This window comes from Passer montanus, unplaced genomic scaffold (genome assembly GCF_014805655.1).
Source record: "Passer montanus isolate IOZ18808 unplaced genomic scaffold, ASM1480565v1 scaffold81, whole genome shotgun sequence".
Taxonomy (NCBI): domain Eukaryota; kingdom Metazoa; phylum Chordata; class Aves; order Passeriformes; family Passeridae; genus Passer; species Passer montanus.
In genome coordinates this window covers 2,076,611-2,092,539 of record NW_024373368.1, presented here as the reverse complement: position 1 = coordinate 2,092,539, position 15,929 = coordinate 2,076,611, and the positions used below count along the sequence as shown (strand labels likewise).

The following is a 15,929-nucleotide window of genomic DNA, read 5'->3' as shown; positions in this document are numbered from 1 at the left end:
GGGGGGGGGGGGCCCCCGCGGCGCCCCCCGGCCCCCCCCCCGCCCCTGACCCCGGTCCCCGGGCCGGCCCGCCGGGGGTGCCCTCGGGGGCGGTCCCGCCGCCCCCTCCCCGTCCCCGGGGTGCCCCGCTGCCCTCCCTTCTCCCTCCTGCCGCCGACACCTGCAGCCCGGCGCGCCGCTCGCGGCGGGCGGCGGGGCCGGGGCCATCCCCCCGCGCGGGGAGCGGCGAGTTGTGCGCGGTCCCCCGGCGGCGCTTCCCTTCCCCTCCCCTCCCACGGATCAAACTTTTCTCGCGCCGCCGCGGCCCGGCGGGGCCGCCCACTCGTGTCCGCGGGGCCGCGGGGGGGAGCGGCCGCGCGCGTTCCTCGGGGCGGCCGCGGTGCCGCTGCGGGCGGGGGGCGGCCGGCTGGCCTGCCGCGCTCCCTCCGGCCTGTCACGAGTGGGCCCCGCGGGGGGCGGCTCGAGTCATCCCCAGCGCGAAGGAAGGGGCTGGGAGAGCCCAGGCCGGGCCGGGCGGAGGGAGGCGAAGCCCCGCGGGGCTTCCCGGGCGTCGCTTCCCTGCGCCCGGCCCGGCCTCGCCTCTCCGTGTTCCCTCCGCCCAGCCACTCGCGAGCGTGGAGCCGCTGTCAGCCCGGCCAGGCTCGTGGTGCTGATGGAAGGGGACCTCCAGCCTGTGCGTTTGAAGGGCTTTGTTGTTTGTAAGTTCTGATCAGGAGAAGTTTGCTGCGGTGAAAAAGAGATTTATTTGGGTTTACGTGCACTGGAGGCACAACTGGAACGATGATGTGCTGTCAAAATAAATGTGGAGGTGAAGCTGATTGTTGAACAAAAAAAAAAAATCTGTGTAGCTTTTAAGATGTTTAAATATTTAGCCAGTAATACTTAGTGGATTTTCAGGGTTGCGTTTCCTTGTTTGTTTTGTTTCTTGTTTTGTAGCCAGATTTTGTCCTTGGTTACACCTGTATTCATCCACACTATGCCTCCAACAGAACTTTGGTGTAATTAGGGAGGATTTGTTCACTCTAACAAACCTCCACATGGTTGGTGTTAGACTCGTGTAAGCAATAAGGAACAAATGCTGAGGTAATGTCCAGATTCAATTTATCCACCATTTCTCACCTGGTGAGCCCATCCGCAAGTGCCTTGCTCAAACCAGAGAGACCAAAAGTGTGAATATGTGTTTATGTGTAGGAGAGAAATTTGTATGCTTCTGTTTCAGACAAAATTCTGGTTTTCCTCAAACAAAGCCCTAGTTTGTGTCATTAAGCATTTTTATGGGAATAAGGACTCGAGAATTTGGCTATAGTCCTTTTTGGAGAGGAAGTGAAGAGCAAGTTTAGAACTTGGGCATTTTAGAAAATGTCTTTATTCTGTTTCACTTCTTATTTGTTTATTTTCTACTTGAAAATAATTGCTGTGTTCTCTTTGCCAAGCCAAGCATGGCTACTACTTGCATCCTCTCATAATCCTGTAGCACTAAAAAGGAGCACAGATACATTACCCAGTTCTGCCAGCTAATATCACGTTCAGATAAAACAATAGCTCGCACACTGAGACTTGACATACTTTTAATGTTCATGTGATAGGTGGCACGTTTTGACCTAACGATTTCATGCTGTGTTAAGAAATAATGTCACAAAATCGTTGTTAGGTGCTTTTTCCTGCAGCTCTGTATGTACATTGAGAAACTTTTTTCTGAAGATCAGAGGGAGATGAAGGTGTCTAAGGCACAACCCCAGTGTGGCAGGAATTGCTCTGTGTGTTGCATGCAGCAGCCTGAAGTTTTTGTTGTAATTCTCGTGTTGGTGAGGAGGTTGTGAGAGGCTGGTGGAGCGAGATGCCTCAGCCTTGGTGAGGTGTTTAGGTGTTGATGTGTTTGAGTTGAGTCAAGATGCTGTGGGTGCTGTGTCCTGGTGTTAATACACCTCATGCTGTGGGTCTGCCCCAGCTCGTTGGAGGCCGTGGAGATTTTCCCCAGGTTCCAGAAGACGCTTGTGCCCAGAATGTAACAAACTTTCTGAGCCCATGTCTTGTGCTTGAACTTCAGCCTTCCTTGGGCTTAGTGCAGCTGAAAGGATGTGGAGACAGTGTTTTGTCTGCTTGGTGTGAAAAACTGTGAGAAGGAAACCTCAGAACTTTTCACCCACTGGTGAATCTAAGCCATGGTTCAGAAGAGGGGACACAGGTGGTGGTGGCTCATGCAGGAGGGGACAGCCACTGCAGGAGGACAAGGCTGAGCTCTCTGCTTCTGAGGACAACCTTGCAGCTGTAAGGGGGTGTGAAGTGTCACCCCAGGACCTTCTTATGTATCAAGTTGCAAAAAAAAGGAATAAGAACTTCCACACAGCTTGATTTCACCTGTATTTTACTAAATGCTTTTGCTTTTTGTTGGGGTGACTGAAAAAGCCCAACCTGTGCAAAATACCAGGTTGTGTGAAGCTTGTGGATGGCAAAGGGACACAGGTGCTGCACAAGAGCACAGATCCCATGCCACTATAACTTCAGGAGGAGTCATCCAATGTGTTATGGTTATGTTGATAAAAGTTCCCATCCCTTGAAGCAAAACTTTAACCAGCTCCCACTCTGGGAACTGCTTTTCTGTCCAGGTGTCAGTAGCCTTGTCATACTTCTCAAGTGTAAATTGTTTGGTGTTGAAATAGAGGCCATCTGCTTCTGGTTATCTGTCTCTGCATTTATGGCACCCCATACCTTGATGTCTCTAATGTTTGTGTGGGGAATACACAGGAAGAGGGAGTAAAATGAAGACAGTGGGATCTCGCTGTGTATTTTTTTCTGTCTTGGAGTGACAGCTGAACAATTCCAGTGTCATTGCAGATGTAGCTGGATTGATCCTTGCCTGGCCTTGCAAGACTTCCATGTAGCTGTGTGCAATAGGGGCCTGTCCCCTACACTGGGGAGCATTTTGGAGTCTTGAGAAAGACTCAGAAAAGAGTCTTCAGAAAGCAGCCCTTAATCTGTAGTAAAGCAGCTGAGATGTGGTCCTACAATGGGTCACCAGATTCTCCCTGAGTGGCCTTGCTGGACTGACAGCAGCAAGCCCGGTGGTTCCCTCCAGAGCAGTTACTCACACGGTGCTGCCCTGAGCTCCCCAAAAGTCCAGCCTAGAAAAGCAGGAAGGCACAGACACTCTGTGCCTGTGTTAGGGTGACCAGTGCCTTGTCCAGCTGTGGCTTTTCCCAGCCTGGAGGAGCCTGTGCTGCCCTGCTGGTGTGTTTGTTACCAGCAATAATAGCATGAGGTTCTCCAAACCCAGGTGGGCATTTTAGACACCAGCCTGACAGGGAAAAGTCATTTCTCAGAATGTGATAAATCAATCCATTGGAGTGACTTTCTCCATGATGTGCTCTGGCAGTGCTGGCAAGGAGGCTTTTGCAGAGCTCTCTGGTGAGGTGAGATTTCAGGAAGATGTTTGCCTCCCTCCTACCCCCTGGTGCAGAGACTGATGTGACATGGCTGTTGACGTGCCATGGTGAAGATGGTTTGCTGTGATGAGAAAGGAAATCTGACCTGAATGTTAAGATGGCTTAAAGCCTGGGAAGTACTTTATGTTTCCTGAGTCAGCTCTGACCATCCCTGTGGAGTAAGCAGTTGGTTTCAGGTTTTCTGAACACTGAGTAAGGTAATGAGTTTTTTCTGCGGATGTTTGTTTAGCTTCAACTCAGGCAGCTCATCTGACAAGCCTGAAATGGGACACAGATATTTATAAAGCCCAGATAGAAGTGGGGTGGGAAGCGGGGGACTTGCATTTAAATGGGGATTCTTGCTTCATAAAACTGTCACAATTTCTCAGTGTGCATTTGCTGAGCTAATTTCTGTTCAGCACACAGGCATTAGTCTGTTTTGAGACCATGCTAAATTATCGTCAGGTAAAGCCCAATATAATTAATTACAAATGAGAAATGCTGACAAATATTTGTCAAGGAGCTGTTTAATGAGCTTCAAATTCTGTGTCAGATGATTCCATTCACCTAGTGTAAATAATTTTTAAGCAATTGTTCCATGGTGTTTGTGTGGTTTAGGCAGATGTTAGCTGCAGCACTTCTACAAGTTGCACAGATAGTATGAGACTAGATGGAGTAAAACTTAACAGCTGATCTGGGCTTTAAAATAGAGACACTACAGAAACAAAATATGCAAATAGCAGGAAGGTTTTGAAGGTCCTGTGGTCTCAGTTGTGTGTCTGTGTGCACTGACAGTGTGGCTCTGTGTATGCATTTGAATGCAGGAATTTGCTTTAATAACTGGTGTGTGATACTCATCTCTAGGCATGGCCCACTGAAAATAGAAATAGCCTTGGCTGTGTGACAGCAGAAGCTTTGAGCTGGACACTAGAATGGCTGGCTTGCTGCGTGCTTTTTCTCCCCAAATCATTCTCTTCTCACCAATCTTCCAGCTGCCCTGATTAGCTTGTTTGCTTAAATTCTTTGAGATTTCAAGCAGGTTTGTTCTGCCTTGTCTCTATCCCTTCATATTTCAAAAGGAATTTCATCTTCCTGCCTTACCACAGCAGCATCATAACATCAGATGTTTGTTTAGTGCTGTCAGCAAATCTTGGTGGCCCTTCTTGTGTTTATTGACTGCTTAGATGCTTAGGTGTTTGTCCCAGTCTCTGTTTGCACATGCAAGTCTGCAGATTTAGACCAGCAGAGAAAAGAAGGGAGTAACTAAATGAAGATATCTGGGGATGAGAGGAGGCATTAAGTTTTGTGTGACACTGGGATATCATAGGAAGCAATGCATTTATTATTTTTACTGTGTATTTAGAGGAAACAGTAAACTGACCTGAGATTAAATTTTGAGATAACCTTGAGAGAGCAGCTAACTATGTTGATGAAAACCTCAGTGACCAGACCTGAAAAAACAGCAACTCAAACTGAAAGTGGGACTGAAAACAGCAGGATGCATATTCCACAAGAGGAATGTCTAGGGTGATGTTTGAAACACATCTTGCTGTCATTTGGGTACCTGAATACTTTAAAAATACTTTAAAATGATTTTGAAAAGCCTGGTACCTGTCTGGGAGGCAAGGCACTCCTAACTCCAGCTGATTTCAGTAGCTGTTGCAGAGCTGAAGCTGTCTCTTCGGGCAGATAATGACCAAGGACTGAGATTGTTGCATAAATATTCTTTTAAGCTCCTGAAGGTAACCGTGTAATGAAGGTGGGGATTTTTACCATTCCCATAGGTGGTAGTAGGAGGCACAGTGGCCTTGAGTTGAAGAAGGAAGAGTTTAAACTATAAGGACAAGTTCTTTTAGATGAATGTGATTCAATTAATCTCCACTAGCACCGCTCTTTAAGATTAGCACTAACGAGAAATATGCCACACATCAAAAGACAAAAGACACCCTTATCCTCCCTTATCTTGGCATCTTTTTTTTCCTGTTATTTGGGGGAGTGAGTAAGCCCTTTCTGATTAAATACCTGAGGCCTTTGCTGGCATTGAAGGAGTGTAAAATCCAGGGCAGTGGTGGAGTCACCATCCCTGGAGAGAGTTAAAAGAAGTGTAGATGTGGCACTTGGACACATGGTTAGCAGTGGGGCTGGCTGTGCTGAGTTAATGGTTGGACTCTCTGATCTTTGAGGCCTTTTCCAACCTAAACAGTTATATGATTCTATGATTTATAAAATAAGGGTAAAGGATCAGGAACTTGGAAGGAAAACGATCATTAGGGAAAGGCAAAAAAAAATCATCAGAAAGACATCAAGGGTCTGAGTAATTGAAAGATTGACTTACAATGCTGAGATCAATAGAGAAATAGCAGGGACTGTGTGGGAACACAGAGAGCCAGAGGGGGATGTTGTTACCAAAAGTGGAAGTTTGAGGAAAGATCCATTGCTGTGTACAAAAATGCTCCTTGGTGAGAGCCCTGCTGTCAGTACCAAGGGGAGACACTCAAATAAATCTGTCCCTGCTTAAGGAGTCATTAATTCCAGTAACTTCAGCTGGGAGGAAGGCAGAAAGATTCCCCTCTCACTGAAGATCTTCCCCCAGTTCTGCTACTCTTGTTTTTTGGGGTTTTTCTGAACACCTATCAGTTTGACTGGGACACCCTACCACATTACACTGGGGGTCTGACCTGAGCATTGTCATTATCTGCAGCTAAATTAGAAGTTTAATCTTTGTTCTGAGCAACAATAAGTTGAGTCAGATAGGTTTTAAAAATAGCCCAAGCTCAAGTTTAGTGAAGTCTCAAATGCAATTAATAAAAAGGTAATGGAGTTAGGAAGTTGCAGGCTGAAATGTGGAAATGTTTAACTCTCAGTTTTCCTGCACTTGAGCTGCAATGTTGCCTTGGCTCTGCAAGAGAAAATTGCTTCCAACATTTCTCTGTCTTTTTGTACATCATCCTTATAATTTATCAGTTCAGTATCTTGTGTTCTTGTTGGGGTTTGGCTCTGTATGTGCCACAAATTACCAGCTGCGTGCATTTTTTTGTATGGTTGCTTTGTTGTCGTTTTGACTAGATGCCAAGCCATGGTGAAGACCACTTCAGAACATCATAGTCCTCTAAACTCCTTTGTTGTAAAATGGATATGAAAATCCACTTTGTAAGTAATGAGGAATGGCTAATGCAGGTAGGGATTTGTTTTGCTGTAACAGCAGAACGTGCAGTGGCAATTTGTCAGATCCCCAGCTCAGCTCTGCTGTACTGTTTGCCTTTAAATAGTGTGTTACCTTAATGTCTTGAGATTTTCCTCCTGGTATCTTGGCAACACTGCTGCTGAAGTTCACACACTCGTGTGGTGGAAAGAGAAGGTTTTAACCAAAAGGTTATGTCTTCAGTCTGGTAAATACTATAGCCAGGAGTTTTGGTTCTGTCATCCTCTGTGCAGTAGTGGTGCAATAAGTCAGCAAAAGAAGTGGATTATCCCTTGACTCTGCACTTATGATTCTGTTTGTGATGTTCTACTCATGTGGTTTAATTTGATCATGGTGCATATGCACCATATGGATTTACTTGGTATTTGGTGAGCATCAGCCCTGCTGTTTTTAAAATGTCCTGAGACAAAGGCACAGGAGATGTGCAGAGGTGTGCTGATATCTGATGCGCCCAAGTTCCGGCTGGCTGAACTTCTGATTGTGTAATGCTGGCTGATGCACATATTACTGATATGATTAATACACAACTCCACACAGGAACAGTTACTCAGAGCCACGCAGGAGTTCAGCTCGGTGTTCTTTCCAGGAATGATCACCTTTAATCTGTCTCACATGTGTTTGCCAGCTTCCTAAAGCGGAAGCTTCTTCTCCTCTCCAGTTTGTGCTCTTATAAATTGTCTCTTTTCATACTTTTATTTGGTACCAAAGGAGACTTAATGGTTTGAGAATAAAATAACTGTCCTCCCCATCCAGACACAAGCTTGGACTTGTCCTTTGTTGGATGAGCTCATGCAAAGAGGCAAACACTTTCAGCCTTTGGGACAAGCCCTGTGCTGAGCATCATTTGTGTGAAGCCACCGGGAGCAGGTTTGTGGATGGTGCAGGATGACAGTGAACACCAGAAGCAGATAGAGGTAGGCACCAGGAGGTTCTAGGTTAGATTAACATTTGGGTGGCTGAAATTCTGAAAAGGTACTTACTTGTGTGTTGTGGAATAATGCTAAGTTGTATCAGACTTTAAAACACGTTGTACACTCCCATGAAATTAAGTCAGATCCAGACCAAATTCATGCAAGGTTGCGGTGGCTGAAATTCTGAAAAGGTACTTACTTGTGTGTTGTGGAATAATGCTAACAGTTGTATCAGACTTTAAAACACGTTGGACACTCCCATGAAATTAAGTATGGTCAGATCCAGACGAAATTCATGCAAGTTTGTGAGCAGCCTTTTTCTGTCATAGGCTGACTGCGTGAGGAGCAGTGTTCTAGAGAAGAGTGTGTAACATTGGTGATACCTGGTGCAGGTACCTGCTTACCTGTCCGTGGAATCCAGAGCCACTGTTGCCCGTTTCCCTAGGTGCAGGTATGGCTTACAGTGTCCCAGGAGACCCATCCTTGGGGACCCAGGTTGCTCTAGAGTGTCCTACAGCTGCTCCTAACTCTCCCTCCTGGTGTAGTAAAGGCATTTTAATTACTTTGCCTGTAAAGTGGAACCAGTGAGATAGAAACTGTTGCCACTGACTTCTTCAGGACCACGCTTGGGTGGCTCTTGGGTACAGGAGAGCAAGGTACAAAACCTGTGTGGTGGAACTTCTCCCTCCTGGCAAACCTTGACAGCCGATGTTTTGTTGTTTGCATACCATTTCCTGTTTCTGAGACTGAGATGAGTTACAAACATGGTGATAATTGCTCTTGGCACTGATTTTTGTTTATTTTCTCTCTGGAAGTCCTAAGTGACCTGCGACCTTTCAGTCCGATAATCTGTTCAGGGTTTTTTGTTTTGTTTGTTTTTTTTAATGAGACATCTACTTCTGCAGAAGGTGGGAATAGAGGATAGGTGGCTGAAGGACCTGGCTCCTTTCTTACATGGATGATGGGAATGGTAGAGAGGTGGCCAAAGGACCTGACTTGTTGCCAGGAAAGTGGCTTTGGTCTTCATGTGGCTCCTGACGACTTCTGTCACCTTCCCCTTGTCTCCTGCACATCCAGGTGTTTAGCACCACGTGCCTCCAGAGGATACCATGAGTGTCTTCCAGGGCTCCTCCAGAACCTGGGATGTGTTGCCCAGGGGTAGGAGCTGGGAGGTGCTGCTGTTGCAAGAGCTGGGTAACACACGCTCTCCGGCTTGCTCCAGATTGTTGGGCAGGGTGGCATGGTGTGGCATCCATCAGAGAGGGCACTGGGGGAGGGCTGAGGCAGTGAAAGTCGTTTTGAGGGGTCTGTGTGGTAACAAGGCAAGGGGAGAAGTGCTGCTCTTGTGGACGATTTGTGTTGTGACTGTTGGTGTCGTGGGGTTTAATGCATGTCAAGGGCACTTTGACCTTCCAATGGAATCTTTTGGTGTGAATTTGTCTCTTTTCTCCTCTTTTCTCCCCTTAAAGAAAATTCAAAATAAATACTGAAAATCAAAACCATCTGTTTTGAGAGGACCAAATTGCCTCTCTTAATTTTATGGGATTTGGATATTACTGAACGATTACAAGTCCTACTAATTTTTACTGTCTGGCTATTGTGCTTGTAGGCAGTGACTCTGCTAGCATTAGTCATTTTAACTATGGAAAAAAAAATGCAATTAATGTAGCTCAACAGCTGAGTCTGCCGGACTTTTAAAAAAAAGAGGGGAAAAAAGTAAATTTTAATGAGTTCTGGGATCATAAAGATACATCTGGTGGATGGATTAGCCAAGTTTTCAACCTCAGAATGTGTATTGAAAAACTCAGTGAATTATGTAGCTACAAAAGAGGATCTTTGCATGTTTATAAGGCCGCAGTGCAATCTCCTTCTATTTTTCTAATGACAAACAGACATCTCACAGAGGTGCAGCCCAGAACGCACATGGGCTGAAACAGCTCCCTACGCTGAGAGCATTGGGATGCTGCTACTAGTAAATATTAGAGAATCCATTAAATGTAGGGGGGAAAATATTTTGGTATTGGATGAAAGAAAAGAAAAGAAAGAATGGAGTGGGGTAGAGAGGAGAGGGAGAATTGCAGTTTTAAATGAACATGATGTGTGGGCTAAGATATTGTGCCTCCACTGCTGAACCAGAAAATTTATAACAACTGTTTGTCATGTGTATGTATTTATAGCCATTCACATAATGAAGAAGTTTCATGAGGTTGTAATAACATATCAAGATGGATGTAATTAAAACAGAAGCAAATTGACACCTCTAGATTAAAGGCAAACTCTAAACTAATACACCTGTACGCTGTCACTTATGTATTAGTTGTCTGGGGCAGTCTGCCAGATATGCAAATAAAAAGACGTTGGCAAATTTCCTTGGGTGTGTGGTTATGAAAAACCCAACTATTTAATCATTTACCTAGCCCTGCTCAGGTTTGCAGCAAGGGGAGAATTTAATATTTTGGTGTCACCATGCTTTGTGATGGACAGAGGGGTTAAAGGCTGTGGGGTGAGTGGAAAAGGAGCAAGGAGAAATGCAGGGCAGGGGCTGCTGGGGAATAATCTTTACAGTGGGACCCTTCCCTCAGCAAAGAGGTGTCAGCTGCTCCATTTCAATCTGCCCCGACTCTTGAAACTCCAGAGCACTGAAGAGTCCTTGACATTGACACTCTGTAGCTTTTGAGCACAGCTCAATGCTTTTTGAAAACTGCCCTGTATCAACAGGCTTTGCTTCTGTCTTGCTGCAGGTGCAAACTTCTAAAATTTATACTTTTGCACCAATTCAGATCTGATGGAAATCATTACTAGGTCTTTGAAATGGCTATGAAGTTGCTTAGGAATTTTACCTAGGAGTATTTTTCAACTTGTTTCAATTTGCAGAAGCCTAAAACATTTCCAGTGGAGTTGTGGACATCCATTTCAGCCTGTGGTCAATAGATCTGCTCTCCTAATTAACGCTCAGGCTGCAAACTGCTGATGTCAAATAGGCTGGTGGTATGGAGCAGGCAGGGAATTATTTGCCTTGTTAGTTCCAGGGCTGTGAATGGAAATGCCAGCCTTGCTTTTGGGTAATTTGCACCCCAGATAACCTGCATTCCTTTAAGTGCCTGGGGACAGAAAGAAGTCTTCCTGTGGTTTGTGAGTAACCCTGTGGCTGGTGATGAGGCTCTTCTGTTAAACCCGGCTGTCTGTGCCTCCAGCTCCTCCTCCCTGAGTGGGAAAAGTGCTACCTTTTGTGGGCTCCTCAGATGGTTGCTTAGATATGTAAAACTAGTTATAAGTAGGTTGATACTATGGGAACTCTGGAGAGCTCAATGAAATCCAAAATTCTGGAACTCAGTCTTGAATTCAGGCTTGAAGTTTTTTTGTCCCAGCTGGGGATGAACCACAAGAAAATCCCACTATGGTCTGGAGCTGTGCAGAGCAGGGACTGCTAAATGCACCAATTTCCAAGGAGCTGACGGCATAAAAACTCCAATTGGCATGTTTTGTTAGACTTCTTCTGAATTAAAGAGACTCCTTTTTTAGTACATCTGGACATTAAGGATCACTCATATGAGGTACATGGCTTCAAAGTGATTTCAAATGGTAGGATTTTTTGTCTTCAATATTTCAACGACTTTTCTTCCACCTTTAATCTTTCATGAGCCGAAGCTTCAAAAGATAATTAGTAAAACACGCTTTTATCTGCATTTATCTCAAAACATGATTAATTTTTTAACTGCAATTATAGCAATCATTTCAAGTTTACTTTATATTAATGAGTAAAGGATTTTTTTGAGAGAGCATGAGCCTAAATATGGCTATATTGGCTGAGTTGAAAGGTGCATTTATGAGTGTGCTTTTGTTTTCATTGCTAGGGATTGAATTTCCGGTTCCAGGAAGTAATATTTCACATGGATTAAAGTCTTTGAAATGCTTTTGCCCAGATTCACTAGATCATTTTGAGGAGTTGACAGTGATAAGACCTGGATCATGCACTTTGCAGGACCTGGCTACTGAACACCCAGTTCCATGTTTCCTTTCCATTGGTGATTTTTTGCTCCATGCTGTGCATATGTTCCTTTGCTTGTTGCCCTTGGCATTGAAATGTAAGATATTTGATGCAGACAGTTTGTTGTTAATGAATTAGCAAAGAACTTGTAAGTTTTCACCTTTACCATTCCTGTCTTTGTTATAGGCAACTTAAGAATTTTTTTATTACTATTTTCACTTCTGGGAAAAATATGTTCATGTCTGTGCCTGTCTTTATTGCTGCACCTAATACATGCAGGACTGTCCAATTGGTGTTCTGCAGCCTGGATCCTGCCTGTGGAGCCTGAGTGTGGCCCCAGAGCCCCATGAAAATTGTGGCACTGGCACAGAGATATCCCCAAGCAGGTACCCTTTGAAGGCAGAGCCTTCAAAAGCAATGAACCACTGCAGAGGACTACTGGAAAGAAGCACATTTAAACCCCCTTTTCACTAGAGTACAGCTTTTGCATAATTTTGCCCTGTGTAGGCTGTTCCTCAGCTCTGGCTCCTGCTTCTCCATCAACAGGAGGAGAGATTTTGGGGTGGAGCTGCAGTTTCACTGCTCTATGCCTCTGAGGGAACCAGGCAGAGAGCAGCCCTGGGGCTGCTGGAGGTGATGCTGGGCTGGTGGCATGGCCCCAGCTACCACAGGCAGCAAGGTGAACAGAGCAGGCCTCTGAAACTGCTGTCACAAGGGTAGACAAGAGAGGTTTTGTGGGGTTTTTTTTGTTTTTTTCTTTCCCTTGTTTCCCTTTATTTAAGGCCTGGTCCTGGATGTCAGAGAGGATTTGGAGTAAGCGTGCACAGCCTTGGTTCACGTCTGATTTTAGCTTCTAAACTGGGATTGCAGCTCCCCTGCCCTGTGGTCCCTGGGGAGGTGGATGGGCTGGTGGCTGCAGCAGTGAATTGGGCAGCTGCATAGGAGAGCACACGAGTGTATAATCAGATTTCTGGTAAACCCAGGTCTCTAAGTCCCTTGAATGGGCAGCTTTGCTGTGAATGGCCTCGTGAGGTCTGCTGTGGCTGCTCTCTTTGTTTGGTACTCTGACAAAAAATTGCTCTGGTGTCCTTGTTGGCATATTTTTACATCTGTTATCCATATTTTCGATTTGTTCTGGCTGCAGTCTTATTTTGTTTTGCAAAATCTACCTGGGATTGGGACAGAGATATATGTTTGCTAAGGCAGGTTTGGAAATTGCGTTGTTGAAATACAGCCCATATGGGCCATTGTAAAATGGTTACTGCAGCATATAATTGCCTTCACAATGATGTGCTTTGTCATTTTCCTTCCATCTTCAAAGAGGCGCTCCTGTAGTCTGCTGACAGCAATGGTGGTATTAGAAAACATATGGATTTGTAAAGGCATTAAACTGTCTTTAGTTCAAGGATTAGATTACAGTGTTAGAGTGTGGGTCACCACGTTTTCGTGGGGATAGGCTGCACTGCAGTGTGTTGGTTTATGTTACAGGTTAGGGAAGGGTTTGTTTATTGAAAATATCTGATATAAGATCCTTTCAAATACATAGGGAAGGAGGTGTCTCTTGTGCATGAGCTGCAGCTCTGTCTGAGGGCCGTGGCCACACCTCACCCTGCATCGTGTTGGTCAGGGCTCACCATCCACACTGACAAGTTATCTCACTGGGAAATGCCACTTACAACATGGAAAAATACACAGAATGTAAACCCCACAAAACTGGCTTTGAAAATTTAAGGGTATTTTTTTCAAGTCCTTCGTGCTGGGCTGCTGCTCTGAACATCTTGTGTATCTGTTTTGTGTTCATTTTACACTACACAGCTCCACACATTTTGGAGTACAGGGCAATCTGTTCAGCTTTTACCTCTTTTTCTGTCTTCATAGTTTGAGGTGTGGCTTTTCTGGGGTGGTTGGAGGCCTGCAGTGGCTCTGTCAGCAAGGGATGCACATGGCACGGACATGGCACACGGCCTGTCCCCAGCCTGGAGTGATGCTCATGCTCTTACACCATCTAAAGGGGAAAGCTAGAGGGTGGAAGGGATAACACACATAAAGAAGATCCTTCCATTTTAGTTTTGTTACTGTTTTTGTCTTCCTTTTTGCAGCCTGCTCAGTTCTGTGCTCTGCCTGTCTGGGACCCTGAGGCAGATGGGGACTTTTTTCTCCCATGGCCACCTTCACCACGTGCACTGGTGTGTTTGGATTTGCATAGGTTGTTTCCAAAACAACTCTTTGATACCTCTTTTCCCTCAAACAAACACACTCTTAATGAAGATGCTGAGCCTGTCCTTCAGAGACAGGGGCTGGTTTCTGTGCTGTCACAGCCGCCATCCTTGGTAACCTTGGAGCAGTCACTCCCTTCCCATTTCGGCACGGCTGTGCAAGCACCTGCTCTGGGCTTGTGCTGAGTAGGGATGGATTTGGGATTGGATCCATGTGTATCTCTGGGGACCTGAGATCCAGGCTGCAGATTTGGGTTTCTTGACTGAGAAAAGCAGGCATGTGGGGACAATGCTGATGTGTGAGGTAGGATTTAGTGTGAAGTCAAAATATGTGCTTAGGGATCACCTTGAGCTGGAGTGTTAGTTTTGCTGTAGCTGAGTTTTTCTGTCTACAAAATAGGTTTAATAATACTGTCCCTCTTCTGAGTTTGCCTGGCTACTTAATTAGCATCTGTAGATACTATTTACTATCTGATGCTATTTACTATCTGAAATAGTAAGTGGTTAACAAAAAAATCTAAATAATTTTACTGTAGGACAATAAAGCACCAGTGCCTGTACACATGTAGCAGGGACTTGCCTAGAACACTTACTTAAATAACTGAAAGCACTTTTTTTGTTGTCAACCACATTTTAAAATACAGCTATAATTTTGCCTTAAAATTGCTGATAACAGCCAACTTCATTAAGGAAATCTGATGTGAAGGGTAACACAATGTAATTCTGTTTAATGCTTTATCTTTCTTTATACTGTTATGATTAATAAGTGTGTGAAAGTTGGTGTGGCTCAGTTATGGCTTGCTTCAGTTTTAAATCACTTACAACATTATATGTCCCAGCTGTGGTGGATGTCATGGCTATTTATGGTAATATCTTTCCTTAAATCCACTGCAGAACAGGGAAGAAAGTCTCGTTCTGCCTACAAGAAATGTTAAAGGATGTATTACTGACTCTGGCAGCTGTGATGGTGATAAGCAAATTAGGTCTGTCATTAATGCCAGAGTCTGCAGGTATAATATGTCATAAAACTGGTATATCTCTGGTACTAGCTGGCCTACAAAAATAAATAAATACAGGGTTTTTAATCCTGGTGTAGGAAATTAAAGAGCAAAGCTGCTTTACCATAAGGTTTGTGTAAGGTGAACACAAAGTTCATGTATATGGTGTGTTTCTGCAGCAAAGAGTGCAGAACGGAGAAAGAATCAGTCTAGTAAGAAGCCCCCACTGACATCTCCAGGTTTTACTGTGGGTCTTTGGCAGGGTTTTATTTAAGGACTTATTTATGCAGCTGTTTAAATCTGTCCATCTTTAAGAAAGTGTTTGAGTATGTTAAAAACCATAGCACAGTGCGCTTACAATCAGGACACACTGAAGTGCAGTCACCAGCAGGATGTTATAGGGTGTACACAGAAACATACCTTTGATATGAAGCTCCCTAACAGTGGCTTGTTTTTAAATAATTGTTTGTTTTGAGGGGAAGCTTGGGAGAGTGGCTTGGGATTTTTTTTTGTTTGGGGCCTTCAGGAGATGGAGTCTGGTGGGACAGCTCCTGGGAGCTACAGGGCCAAGCTCTGCCTCGTGATGCAGCTCAGCATCATCCTGTGGGATGCAGGATGGAGGAGCATCCCTGGCCATGCTGGAAAAGCCCAGCAGAGCTTGGCTGGGGGACCACTGGTAACAGTGGGACTGAATGAACTCACTGGCATGAGGCTGTATTTGTCAAAAGCTTTTTTCCATCCCTTAGGTGGATGAGTTTTGATTCAGGCACAGGTTTGGGTCTGGAGGTAACACACAGCATCAGGAGTCTTTGCTGTGTGGGATTAAATTTTATCCCTCCCTCAGAGAAATGGTGAACTTTGCAGCTTTGCTTGCAGAAGTCCTGGTAGTGTCGAGTCATCAAGATTTCCCTGGCAAGTGGCATTCCTTTGGGTGATTACTTTGGAAAGCTTCTGCAGGGTGCTTCCTCCTCTCCCCGGGGCAGACACCTTCCATCCCACCACATACTGCTGCTTTCTCCAGTACCAGCTGAACAGGTGGCAAGATTCAAATCACCACTCTGAATGAAGCTTGCTCTCCACAATAGCTCACCAGAGGCCTGTTTTGTTACAGAACATTGATTAAATAAATATTCCTATGCATACAAAAGAGGAGAAATCTGTTACAACACTCTGTAGTTATTTTTCCATTAAT

General features: G+C 45.0%; 1 protein-coding gene across 1 annotated transcript in view; it reads left to right on the top strand.

Moving 5' to 3' along the window:
* AUTS2 (activator of transcription and developmental regulator AUTS2) overlaps positions 1 to 15,929 on the top strand; it is a 773,887-nt gene that overhangs the window by 527 nt on the left and 757,431 nt on the right. The gene's annotated exons all lie outside the window — the stretch shown is intronic.